The 14025-nt window shown below is 43.1% G+C and overlaps 1 protein-coding gene across 3 annotated transcripts in view; it reads right to left on the reverse strand.

Moving 5' to 3' along the window:
- MED12L (mediator complex subunit 12L) overlaps positions 1 to 14025 on the reverse strand; it is a 740921-nt gene that overhangs the window by 269772 nt on the left and 457124 nt on the right. The gene's annotated exons all lie outside the window — the stretch shown is intronic.

Raw genomic sequence — 14025 nt, forward strand, 5'->3', positions numbered from 1 at the left:
CAGTTTTAATCTCTCCTGGTCTTATACACCATTGCCTTATAAAAAGGCAGCTGCCCCTATTCTTATATGCATATAAATAAACTCGGAAGAAAAACAGTGTGCAGTGGCTGACAGTGGAATGTTATGTTATGTGTACATAGAAGTTTGTGTTACTGAAAACAGTATAAATATTTACACTCATAAATGTTGGAAAAACTTAAAAAAAGAATAGCGGCCTATCTGTGTCTTTGTTTTGTTTTTGGAAGATCTGCTTGCCGGAATAACATAATGATCCTCATCACTTTTTACCTTGTAATTCCAAAGCCTGGGCTCCTCAACATACATAGATCTGATACTACGAGAAACAAGTGGATTCAACCAATTGATAGCTTGGGAAGGTCACATTTCAGTACAGGGACTTTAAAAAGCAAAGACAGTCAACATAACCTGATATTATGGGATGGTTTTGTTGTTGGAATATTGAGTAATGCAGGCTCCTGAAGGCAGTAAGGGATGCTCTAGAGATGAAATACAATTATGACTTAAAGTGAAACTTTACCCATAACAACTTATAAAAAAATGTTCTTTAACCTCCCTGGCGGTATGATTATTTCAGATTTTAGGTGCTGAAAGCGGTACCATTATTTTGCATGAAAATTTGGCGTTTTATATTGTAGTCCTGTAATTCTTAGGAATAACTCACTTAAATCTGTCCAAACCAGAGTCTAGCAGACATCTCGGGTATGATAAAGTTTGAAAAATGAAATCATAAATTATAATATAATAAATAACTATAAATAATTATACCAAATAATAATATAACAGTAATAAAAATTATTCAATAATGTAATCAAATCAAAACACTGAAATTTGCTCAGTTGCAGAATTGTCACTGTCATTACTTTTCAGTATTTGATGACGATCTCCCCACAAATCGCTATCTTTCAATTCTGCGAGTGATTCCAATTTATTATCACTGTTTTCTAGCTGGCCTAAAATCATTTTTGATGTAAAGTGACAGTTTTGGTTGCTATGGACAATCTCCAGTTTCCAGGCATAAAGAACATTTTTTTATATTATAAAACTGCATGCAGGGCACTGGACAGACCACTAGGGACAACGGGGATGTGAAATAATTACATACAGTAATGTAATCTTACAGATACTGTATGTATAGTGAATGTTTCACTTTTTGAATTTGGCGCCGATCTACGTCCCCGTGCGTCGCAACGCTCGCAGGGAACAGAGATTGGCTCCGTGATGAATCGAGCGGAGGACGAGCCGCTCGTACAGCGGGGGGACATCGCTGGATCCAGGGGACAAGGTAAGTTAACCTCCTCCTGCATACAGCGATGTGGTCCCGAGTCTGGCTCGGGGTTACCGCTTTTGGTATAAAACTTCCACCCCGAGCCAGACTCGGGAATACCACCAGGGGGGTTAACAAGGAACACAAATTCCACCTTAACCACTTGCCACCTGCACACCGTGAAATGACGGCTGGGCGGTGCGGCTCTCATTCTGGGTGGACGTCAAATGACAGCCTCCCAGAATGACCACTCACGCGCCCCCAGGGGTGCGCAGCACGGAAATCGTGGCCGCACTGTGTTGCTAGGACACAGTGCGACCCCGATCTGTGTAAAGAGCTGTGGCTCTTTAACCATGTGATCGACTGTGTCCAATCACAGCTGGTCACATGTAAACACGGAGATGCTGGTAATCGGCGCTCCTCGCCTTCACACTGACAGAGTATGAGGAGAGGAGAGCCGATCAGCAGCATCTCCTCACAGAGGACGTCAAGGGATGTAATCAGGGCACTGATCATCAGTGCTCTGATTAAAATTAAGTGCCCACTAGAGCCAGCAATGCCACTGCCAGCAATCAGTGCCAATCAGTGCCCACAATTGGCACCAATTTGTGCCCACAAGTGCCAGCAATCAGTGCCCACAAGTGCCAGCAATCAGTGGCCATCAGTGATGCCAGTCAGTGCTGGCTATCAGTGCTGCCCATCAATTCCCATCACTGCTGCCCATCAATGTTCATCATTGCTGCCCATCAATGCCAATCAGTGCTGCCTATCTGTGCCCACCAGTGCTTCCTATCTGTGCCCACCAGTGCCGCCTATCTGTGTCTAGTGCCCACCAGTGCCGCCTATCAGTGCCACCTATCAGTGCCCATAAGTGTGGCATATTTGTGCCTCCTCATCAGTGCCTATAATTTCCACCACATCAGTGCCCATAAGTGCAACCTCATCAGTGCTGCCCCATCAACGCCCATCAGTGAAGGAGAAAAATTACTTATTTATAAAATTTACTGACAGAAACTAAGAAAAACTTTTTATTTTTTCAAATTTTTTGGTCTTTTTTTTATTTTATTTTTTTAGGAAAAAAAAACCCAGGAGTGATTAAATACCACCAAAAGAAAGCTCTATTTGTGTGAAGAAAATTATACAAAAAAATTCACGTGGTTACAGTGTAGCATGACTGTGCAATTGTCATTCAAATTGTGACAGTGCTGAAGGCTGAAAAATGGCCTAGGCAGGAAGGGGGTGTAAGTGCCCAGTATTGAGGTGGTTAATAATTATGCTACCAAAATGATTATGTGCTGTAAATTGCCTCCAGCATTGCTCCTGTTTCTTCTTGCTGGAGCCTGCCATTTTGCTGAAGCCCAGAGCCTTTGAACAGCAGTAAATCATAAAGCGGACCTAAACCCATCAATTTAACTGTTTGGAAAAAAAACACTTACATTCCTGAAATGCTGGGATTGCTTACTGTCACATTTGCATCTGTCCTCAACCAAACTGTCAAACCATCAAATGGCCGGTGTCATAACTGATCACATGTGCAGCACCGTGGCAGTTTACGATAAAACAGAAGCAACTTCCTTGCCTGTAAAGGATAGGAGGGTTTCATTTTGCTTTAAGGCTGTCAGCAGATCGGCCTCTACAAACTCGGCAGCGCCTAAAAATGCCTGAAAACATATAGTAACTGAGCATGTGCGGAGTAGGGTGAGACAGAGTATTGTTGAATTTTAAAAGGTATAGACACTTCAATTTTAATGTTTTACATAGCTATATCTGCAAAAAGGGCCAGGCCGAAGTGAGCTAGCAGGACTTAGTTTTCTAACTAAAGTTCCACTTTAAATTGTCTCTAAACCTCATGGGTCATATTCACACTTTCCTAGTTCTGAAAGAGGGAAGGGATTCAAACCTAGCCCTGCCAACACTGGTACTAGTAATGGTGTTAGCAGGGGGGCAGAAGTCAAGACCTGTGTACAGCCTTGGACCTGAGATACAAGGGAGCACCAATGGGATCATTTGTACTTTATATAAAAGTATCATAAGCTGCCTTCACTTCAACACTATACTTACCGTATAAAACATTTTGGCACAATCAGATTCACTTTAAATGCAAAGAGCATATGGGGTCCTAAACATGTTTAAGGAATACATGCAGTATTGCAGTGCAAAATAAGTGAGATCTGAAGAAGTGTTCTTTACCAACATTACCATATGGGAAAAAAGTGATCCACAAAGAACATCATAAAAGATTCCCATAAATGATCTTTTCCTGGAATTCAAACCATCTTTACTGAGTATATTATGCAAGTGATGAAAGAAAGCTATCTCTATCTTAACCTCTATCTTAAGAAAACTATCACAATCATTGACTGTCTTTGAAGGTAGATTCAAACCAGGTGAGGTATGACTTCATTAGGTGGCTAATTCAGTACAGTCCCACTTCAAGACTAGGCGAAATGTCTTGTCTGCTTGCTACCTGACCAGTTCACACCACCATGTTAAAGTGGTGTACACTAAAAAGAAGCACAGTATGGCAAGCCATACTTTTTTCCAGCACACAGCAGTAATGAAATGCACCGCCTTGCGTTATGTGGTGGCCAATAGAACTTAATGAAATGTCACTGTGTGATCCCACCACACACAAGCCATTGAGTTGTAACGCAGCATCTGGTGTGAATGTACCCTGAATAAGACAGGTACCAAGTATGGCTGCTGTGAAACAGGGATATACATGAGCAATTCACCCAAGACTATATAGCGGTTTAACAGGACAGGTTCCACTCAGAACAGGCCTTGCCATGGTCAACCATAGAAGTTGAGTGCACGTGCTTAGCATCATATCCAGAGGTTGTCTTTGGGAAATAGACATATGAGTGCTGCCAGCATTACTGCAGAGGTTGAAGGGGTGGGGGGTCAGCCTGTCAGTGCTCAGACCATACGCCACAGACTGCATCAAATTGATCGGCATGTCTGTCATCCCAGAAAGAAGCCTCTTTTAAAGATGATGTACAAGGAAGCCCACAAACAGTTTGCTTAAGACAAGCAGACTAAGGGCATGGATTACTGGAACCATGTCCTGTGGTCTGATGAGACCAAGATAAATGTATTTGGTCCAGATGGTGTCAAGCGTGTGTAGCGGCAACCAGGTGGGGAGTACAAAGACAAGTGTGTCTTGCCTACAGTCAAGCATGGTGGTGGGAGTGTCATGGCCTGGGGCTGCAAGAGTTCTGTCGGCACTGGGGAGCTACAGGGAACCATGAATGCCAACATGTACTGTGACATACAGAAGCTGAGCATGATCTTCTCCCTTTGGAGACTGGACCGCAGAGCAGTATTCCAACATGATAACGACCCCAAACACATCTCCAAGATGACTACTGTCTTGCTAAAGAAGCTGAGGGTAAAGGTGATGGACTGGCCAAGCATGTCTCCAGACCTAAACTCTGTTGAGCATCTGTGGGGCCATCCTCAAATGGAAAGTGGAGGAGTGCAAGATGTCTAACATCCACCATCTCCGTCATGTCATCATAGAGGAGTAAAGGTGGACTCCAGTGGCAACCTGTGAAGCTCTGGTGAACTCCATGCCCAAGAAGGTTAAGGCAGTGCTGGATAATAATGGTGGCCACACAAAATATTGATATTTTGGGCCCAATTTGGACATTTTCTCTTAGGGATGTAATCACTTTTGTTTCCAGCAGTTAAGACATTAATGGCTGTGTGCTGAGTTATTTTGAGGGGACAGCAGATTTACACTGTTATACAAGCTGTACACTCACTACTTTACATTGTAGCAACGTGTAATTTCTTCAGTGTTGTCACATGAAAAGTTATAATAAAATATTTACAAAAATGTGAGGGGTGTACTCACTTTTGTGAGATACTGTATGTGTGTGAGCCTTTAGGATGTATGGGAATCTGTAAGTGCTGGCCAGTAAGAGAGCTTGTCTATGCTCCAGGCAATGGCAAAGAGTGATTAGGTATCCCAGGAGCCACATATCAAATCAAGACCTGCTTTATGATAGTAAAAGTGTCAGTGGCTCAGCCCTTCCTTCTCTGAGCTGGCCGCTCAGCTGTCAGCTCTAATATCTCTCCACAGTTAACCAGCTGTTGTGGATCTGCTCGTCAGGATCTCCAGCTCACTTCATATCTGCCTTCGCCTTGGTCACATCACAAGAAACCATCTCCTGCGTTCCTGTTTAAAGACTGGCTTTGCTGACATCCTTTCTGGCTCCTTATCCTGCTCGCTGTTCCTCTACCTGGTTCCCTGACTTCTGGTGTGGCAGATTACCCGAACTGGTTACTGAACTCTGGCCTGGCTGATTACCTGATCTGGCTACTGGACTCTGGATTGGCTGAATACCCAATCCAGTTACTGGCTATGCTTGACTGCACTAACTCTAATTACCTTTTTATTTTTATTAATAAACAAGTGTGATTTTACTGTACGTCTGTCTCGGTCTGGTTCATAGTTTCTGACAAAAAGGCCATCTCAGCCTGGACCCCTCCAGCTGGTTTAGAAGATCTGATTGCAAAAAAAGTCTTAAAAGGCAAGCCTCTTGCAAGCTGTCTGTAAAGCAACACGTGCTGAAGTGTGATAAGGCTAAAAGATAAATACTGTATTCTACCCCACCCCCTTTACTCACTATGATGAGAAATCTCCTTCACAACCACGTCACACACCTGATATTTATTATTTCACTAAGTGGTGACCAATAATGCATTTAACAGCCCCCTTCCCCCTGGAGACACCATCCCCATGAATTAGCTCCGGTGGCCAGAGTGAAACACATTGGGAGCATGGCCTGGCAGGGTCCAGGCTGAGACAGCTATTCACTGTCATACAGCAGGTCTTGACTTAATGCGCTGCTCCCGGGACACATAGTCACTTTTGTCTGTGTGGGAGGTTGCGACTGGGGAAAAAGGTGCAGACCTGCAGCAGGAACCACCTGCACAGATGTGAACCTAGCCTTAAATATGTCAGTATACTTCCATTGATTTGCATTGTAACTCTATCCGACATGTAATAGCACGTCATATTTACTTTTAGATCTACACAGGAGTAATCCACATGACCAATAGAGAAGAATAGTCTGATACACAATTCCCTGAACAATAGCCTTAAATAAACTCCCTGGGCCAATCCAAGCACCACCAGCAGTGCTGGATTTCTATATAGTATAGCCAATATAGGCTGTAGCCTAAAGCCACAAGAGATACCAGGGGTGTAATACATTCCCAGGTAGAATAAAAGGATCCAGACTGCCATCTTACCTGTCAGATGTTGGTGGAACAGTGTACTATATACTAAGAATAGTTCACCCACTAAGGGTCTGAGAAGCACACTAACCAGGACAGTTTTTACTCCACTTTTAGATACCAGCCTTTAAGTATTCTGAGACTGGCTAGTCTACTTGAATGGGCAAGGGCAACACAACACATTGGTTTATGGGAAGGGAAAAACAAATCTGGCCCTGTTAACACTAGTACTTGTACTACATATCAGTGCTTACCTCAAGCAAGTTCAAATACACACATTCTCATAAGAAATAACTGTTATATTTATTAAACAACAGTATTTCTTTATCTAGCTTACTGTGGTGAGGAACAGAATTTTAAAAACTATTTGCCAACTTCCTCTCAACAGCACACATGACTTCATTGTTCTATAATTATCCTTTATTGTTGGAAAAATGATTGCAGCAACAGCTTTTATTTTAGAGCCAAGACTTGGGTGCCAGAAGGTGAACAAGCCAAGTCCATTATGGCCTTTCACCTCAGTCTTACCACCACACATAGAACCATCAGACGTTTTTCATCAGTAAAGTGCCTTGTTCTAATTGCTTTGGATTTGTCCAAAGAAAACCCTGACCACATTTAATGAACAATTCCCAAAGGAGCTGTAAATCTTTATCATTGCTCTGTGTACTGTTCTACCGTGGGAAGAAAAAATAACTGTCCAATAGTTAGGCCTTGCACATATGGGACATTGTATATTATTTTTGTGCGTTAAGTTGTAAATGCAAATATCTCGTTTTACATGAGTTTTGAGCTTCATAGGCAAATAGGATGTTTGCTCTGCAAGGGAATGTTCCCTTGACTTAGCGAATATGGTGAAAATAAATTTTACAAACAATTCATAATCACGTGCAAGGAAAATAAAAAGATGTATTTTTGCTTACACCTGATTGGATGATACATTTCTGCAGAGCTTCATCTTTTTCACTAAGCTAAGGGAAAAACCCCTTGCAAACTAACAATTCCTTTGTAAAGTAAACCACCTATTTGCCTTTAGTAAATCATCAACTATAAAGCCTCATACACAAGATCGGACTTTATACAAATCTTCCCGTGGACTTTTGTACAAAGGGCCTTGGCCCTGAACTTGTTAAGCATACACACGATCAGACTTTTTCAGCCAACTTTCACCAAATCATGTGGTTTTTCTGCTCTTTACGTCCACCTTTGGTAAACTTCTGTATTGTTGTCCGATCTTTTGCATTGGTTCTGAGCATGTGTGTTTGTAAAGTCCGATGGTTTTCTGTACACACGATCAGACTTTGCTCCATCGGACTTAGGCGATCAGGCTGTGGCACTGCTGAGGTGTTATGGAAGCCCAGGTTGCTTTGATAGTGGCCTTCAGCTCATCTGCATTTTTGGGTCTGGTGTCCCTCATCTTCCTCTTGACAATACCCCACAGATTCTCTATGGGGTTTAGGTCAGGCAAGTTTGCTGGCCAATCAAGCACAGTGATACCATGATCATTAAATCAGGTATTGGTACTTTTGGCAGTGTGGGCAGGTGCCAAGTCCTGCTGCAAAATGAAATCAGCATCTCCATAAAGCTGGTCAGCAGAGGGAAGCATGAAGTGCTCTATAATTTCCTGGTAAAGGGCTGCACTGACTTTGGACTTGATAAAACACAGTGGACCAACACCAGCAGACAACATGGCTCCCCAACTCATCACTGACTGTGGAAACTTCACACTGGACCCCATGCAACTTGGATTCTGTGCCTCTCCACATGCTTGGATACAGTACCCTGTAAACAGTCAGCTTCTTCAGCAATTACCTTTTGTGACTTACCCTCCTTGTGGAGGGTGTCAATGACTGTCTTCTGGACAACTGTCAAGTCTGCAGTATTTCCCATGATTATGTAACCTACTGAACCAGACAGAGAGATAGTTGGAAAAGTAGATTTTTCCTCGATCACACTTTTTCGGATCGGAGCAGGTGGGATGTCAGCGGACATGTCACCGCTGACATCCGACGCTCCATAGAGGTCTATGGAGCATCTGTTCAGGTCCGGCAAAAAAAAATGACAGGCAGACCTGAACGGATCAGTCATGTGAAAGAGGCCTTACAAAACTGAGGAAAGCTAGAGTATCTAAATGTTGACAAGTTGATAATTAAAGCGGAGGTCCACCCTAAAGTGGACCTTCTGCTCATTGGAACCCTCCCCCCCTCCGGCACCACAATTGGCACCTTTCAGGGGGAGGGGGTGCAGGTACCTGTACAGTACAGGTATCTGCACCCACTTCCGGCGTAGATTCTGCAGAAGGTACGCCCCTTTCCGCAGAATCTACGCCCCTTTCTGAAGGTCCCCCGCTGCCTGCTGGGAAACACACAGATCCCAGAGACAGCGGGGACCATCCTTATTGCGCAGCAGGGAACCGGAAAATGAAGCCGAAAGGCTCCACTTCCTGATTCCCATACCCAAGATGGCGGCGGCAGCATCCGAGAGACGGCTTCGGGTGCCGACATTGCGGGCGCGCTGGGTGGGTAAGTGTCATTATTTTAAAAGTCAGCAGCTGCAGTATTTGTAGCTGCTGGCTTTTAAAAAACAAAAAACGTCGGAACTCCCGGCAGACTCCTGCTTTAAGGCCATTGACAAAGCAGGTTTAGACAACAGAGTTTATAGAGTTTTTCTAAGATGGTTGTCAGCTTTTTTCTCAAACAATATATACTTTCCTTAATATTTTTTTCCATCCTATTATTATTACTACTATTCAGACCTATAATTACAACTTCAAGCAGCCTGGTCTACTTTCATGTTTGATCTCTTGGTCTATGTTATCTTTTTAAACAGCAGACAAGTGTGGTGTCTTCAAGAAGATCTGTCCTCTAAGCCCTTGTACACACGTTCGTACATTCCGGCGGAAAATGTCCGTTCGGAACGTGTTGTCGGATAATCCGACCGTGTGTGGGCTTCATCTGACTTTTTCCGTCGGAATGTCCGACCAACAAAATTTGAAAGCTGGATATAAAAATTTTCCGACAACATGATCCGATCGGACTTTGTCAGATCGTTTGTAGAGAATTCCGATCGGACAAAGTGCCACGCTTGCTCAGATCAAATTCCTAGTCCAAAGCTATTGGCTACTAGCCTGAACCTAGTCCCGTCGTAACGAAATAACGTCATCCCGTTACTAAAGATCGGATTTTACGACAACTTTGTCTGACTGTGTGTATGCAACACCAGTTTCGGACAAAATCCGTCGGAAAAAATCTGACGGATTTTGTTGTCGGAATGTCCGACCATGTGTACAAGGGCTTAGGTCTTTGAATAAAATCACATGACTGATGGCTCAGCATCTGGTCATGTGACTAGCATTGGAGGTTCATTTGGAGCAGGGGTTTATTCGAGATTTTGTGTTTACTTACAAACTATTAAAGGAAACAATGTTCTAAAACGTTACCATACATAAGGGTCTATTCATACTGAGCAGTGACTGGTGTTTTTCAGCAGAGGAAGAACGCCAGTCACTGATGGGGCACGCAGAAAACAATTGTTTTCCATGTGCCCCATTCTCACTGCAATCCAGACATGCTACATTTTGTCACACCTCACTGGATGGCATCGTATGTCATTGCACAAAAGCACAACACAGTGCTGCTGTGCAGTGACATGAATGAAGTATCTCTTTGTGCACTTCAAATAAAGTCGCAATAAAAGAAAAAAGGGAACTATGTGATGTGGTATAACGTGCATTACACTGTCCTCTGCTACAGATAACTACAGCCCAAAATGGACTGATTATTATTTTACGTAAATACTGTATAATGATTAAAGGTATTGTAAAGACAATTTTTTTAAAAATAACAAACATGTCATACTTACCTCCATTGTGCAGCTCGTTTTGCACAGAGTGGCCCCCGAACCTGCGCTTCTGTGGTCCCTCGGCGGCTGTCTCCCCTCCTCCCCGCAAGAACTAATCACCTTCATGCGAGCTCTCTCACATGGTGGTTAGTTCTTGCGGGCGTGCTTCCGTGATAAGGCCGGCAGCTATATCGGCTCACTGTATCACTCGGCCCCACCCCCCCGATACACCACGTCATTGGATGTGATTGACTGCAGCACAAGCCAATGTCTGCGTTGCTTTCAATCCATCCACTCTAACAAATCTACGGCCAGGCTGAGTGGCAAAGAGGACATCGAGGGGCGAGCGCAGCAGATGAATGGGCTCAGATAAGTAAAACAGGAGGCTGGGGCGGTATTGTCAGATGTTGCCGAGGGAGCTGACATCTTGCTCTCAGCGTATCTTCTGAGTTTGCGGTTCCAGCTCTCTGAGTGGCCGGAGCCGCAATGACGTCACCCCCGCGCATGCGCGCAGGAGTCTCCTTCTCGGCAAGGTCCATCAGTGTCTGCCGGACCTTCAGCCGGGCATTAAGAGAGCATGCGACGCTGACATCAGCAGCTGCATGCACAGGGAATATCTCCTAAACCATATAGGTTTAGGAGATATAAATTTTACCTACAGGTAAGCCTTATTATAGGTTTACCTGTAGGTAAAAATTACAAATTAGGGTACACAACCACTTTAAGTTACCTTTAATGTGGCTCTCAGAGTTTCTTTTCAGGTGGTTAATATATGCCTGTATAGACATGTAAGCTTTATATAAATAAAAGCATAAAGAAAAGCCTTTATTAAAATGTTCACATATCAAAGAGAACCTAGCATTTTGGCTTACCTGTCTCAATTGACATTCCAAGCAAATACATAAGCCTGCCATTGGCCAAATCAAAAAAGCTACTCTAGTTCCAACATAGTCCCATCACTGTGTATGATGTTGCACAGGCGTGCAATGCTCTGAAACTAGCATGGGTTCTGGAACTTGAGCTGTCACTGCTGGTTGAAAACCTTGGGTGTAACAATTACCACATCCCCTTTAAAATATATGTGTTTTGTGTTCTGTTGTCAGATGTTACAGTGGAACTTCTTCGTCACTAGTAGGTGGTCCACCACATGGATGGAAAAGATTAGCCATTTTCACAAGAACCCCACAAGGAGGTATGGCTTTTACTGTATGAACTTCCCTGGTTTGTAATCACTGACATGCAACTAGTGATGAGAAAACCAAGCAAAGTTCCGTTAGCTGGAGGCCTATGGAAAAAAATCCACAAGCTCTGAACACTGAGACCAAACTCTATTCTAGTTTATAGAAGCCAAATCCTGTAACTCTTTTCTGGCCATTTTCAAAGCCAATTTGAAAGCTTTTAGTAAAAAAGGCCATAGCTACCGTATCTGAGCACTGCCATGGAGAATAATGCAACAAATCTGGTATGGATTTTAAGGGGGTCCCTACACCATATAAAAACTCAGTGAGCCCCCCCCAATCCATAACAGATCTTTCCTTGATTAGGGTCTAGTATTCATTTTCAGGGGGACCACACACAAAAAAAACAAATAAAAATGGCCATGGCTCCCCTAGATTCAATATAAGACCCTTATCCAAGCATGCAGCCTAGATGGCCAGGAAATGGAGGTGCAGCAGGCATGCATTACCCCCTCCTAAACCATACCGAACGACATGCCCTGAACATAGGGAGGGAGCCTTGCAAAGGGTCCCCCCACTGACAAAGCACCTTGTTCCTATATTGATGGCAAGGGGATGTAGGAGTCTGCGGAGGGAGGGGGTTTACCTGAAATCTGGAAGCCCCTTTAAAAATAAGGAATCCCCCAGATGTCCAGCCCCCACCCTCTTACATAAATGAGTAAAGGGTGCTTTTCACTCATTCACACTAAAAAGGAACATATCAAATAAACATACACAGTACATTAAGATTTAAAAAATAAAAATCAAAAGGAAAAAAAAACAAAAAACAACAACAAATCTCCCATTTTGTAAATCCATTGTCATCATCCAGAAATGTAGATCCTCCGGCAAGCATGATGAATGATGCCCTGATGAACCGCCGACAAAAATACAAAACCCATGCACAGCAATCCTTCTGCTGCAGGAAACTCAATGCAATCGTCAGCTCCTGGGTTGGCAGCTGAATAAAAACAAGCCAGGCGGTGATGTTGCCTGATGTCAAATTACACAGGATACCCCCTGGTTTGTTTACTAGGTGAAATAACCCAGAGGGCAGCCCAGGTAGTCTTTCTTCTCGTGATGATAGTGATGCAGACAAAATATAAATGAATTTCAGCTGCAGTAGCAGGCAAGGGTTAGGAGTAGACAAACGGGTCAAATCTGGCCATCTAGTTTTACTGCTTGGCAAACCTTGCATAGCTGCAGTTTGCTTTGAACCCTTCGCCGACCCAAACCCGCAGCTCATCCATATATTAAGGCATATAAACAAATCAATAAGTCAAATTGCTAAAAATGTGAAAAGGAGATGAATTCTATCTGCTGGCCAGACAGAAGCCTACGTAAAACTGATCTGAAATATTTTACACTTATCTGATTAATAAACATATACTATATTACCAAAAGTATTAGGATGCCGGTCTTTATACGCACATGAACTTTAATGGCAGCCCAGGCTTAGTCCGTAGGGTTCAATATTGAATTGGCCCAGCTATAAAAGCTTCAACTCTTCTGGGAAGGCTGTCCGCAAGGTTTAGGAGTGTGTCTATGGGAATGTTTGACTATTCTTCCAGAAGTGAAGAATGTTTGAAGTTTCTGCTCTAATTCATCCCAAAGGTGTTCTATCGGGTTGAGGTCAGGACTCTGTGCAGGCCAGTCAAGTTCCTCCACCCCAAACTTGCTCATCCATGTCTTTATGGACCTTGCTATGTGCACTGGTCCAAATCATTTGGTGGAGGGGGGGAGGGTTGGGGCAGGTTGAGCTTGGCCCTTAGTTCCAGTGAAGGGAACTCTTAAGGAATCGGCATACCAAGAAAAGCTGCGCAAATGGATTAAATGTGTATAATGACAATCCTAATGCCGTATGACACCAACAAAAAAAAAAAAATACATAATAGTGATTAAAAATACCCAACAAATCATCAAAAAGTGTTAAATAGAAATATAGTCCAGTAAGTAATATATTAAATGAATAAATAAATAGTCCATTGAGGTGATAAGGTAGATGAATAAATAAATCTAAAGCAATCTTCTGTACAGACAACAACACCGATAATTGTGACCTCCACCACACGATCTATGCGTTTACATGGGCAAGCAATAATAGGCCTGTAGTTATACTCGTGTATAAATAATGAAGTAGTGCTAACAACTCAACAAAAAAAAAAATGTGCTTTAAAGTATACTAATCCCTCCTAAAGTAATTAAGGAGGAGAAAGTGACTGCATGGCTGTCTATTGATGCACCATCTGACCCGTGGGGTTCTTCCTTGAAGGTGAGAGGCTGGTACAACTGGGGGGAGGATTCTGAATATATTCATCATAGTATTTAAGATTGGACTCCCTTTTCCATCCTTGTCCCCCTCTCTGCTTGCCTACATAGAAATTAAGAGACTGAACATTTCCTTGAATCACCAAACTATATTCTGGATGCACTTTT

This window comes from Lithobates pipiens, unplaced genomic scaffold, assembly GCF_037356315.1.
Source record: "Lithobates pipiens isolate NorthernLeopardFrog02 unplaced genomic scaffold, aLitPip1_a1.2 Scaffold_18, whole genome shotgun sequence".
Lineage (NCBI taxonomy): Eukaryota > Metazoa > Chordata > Amphibia > Anura > Ranidae > Lithobates > Lithobates pipiens.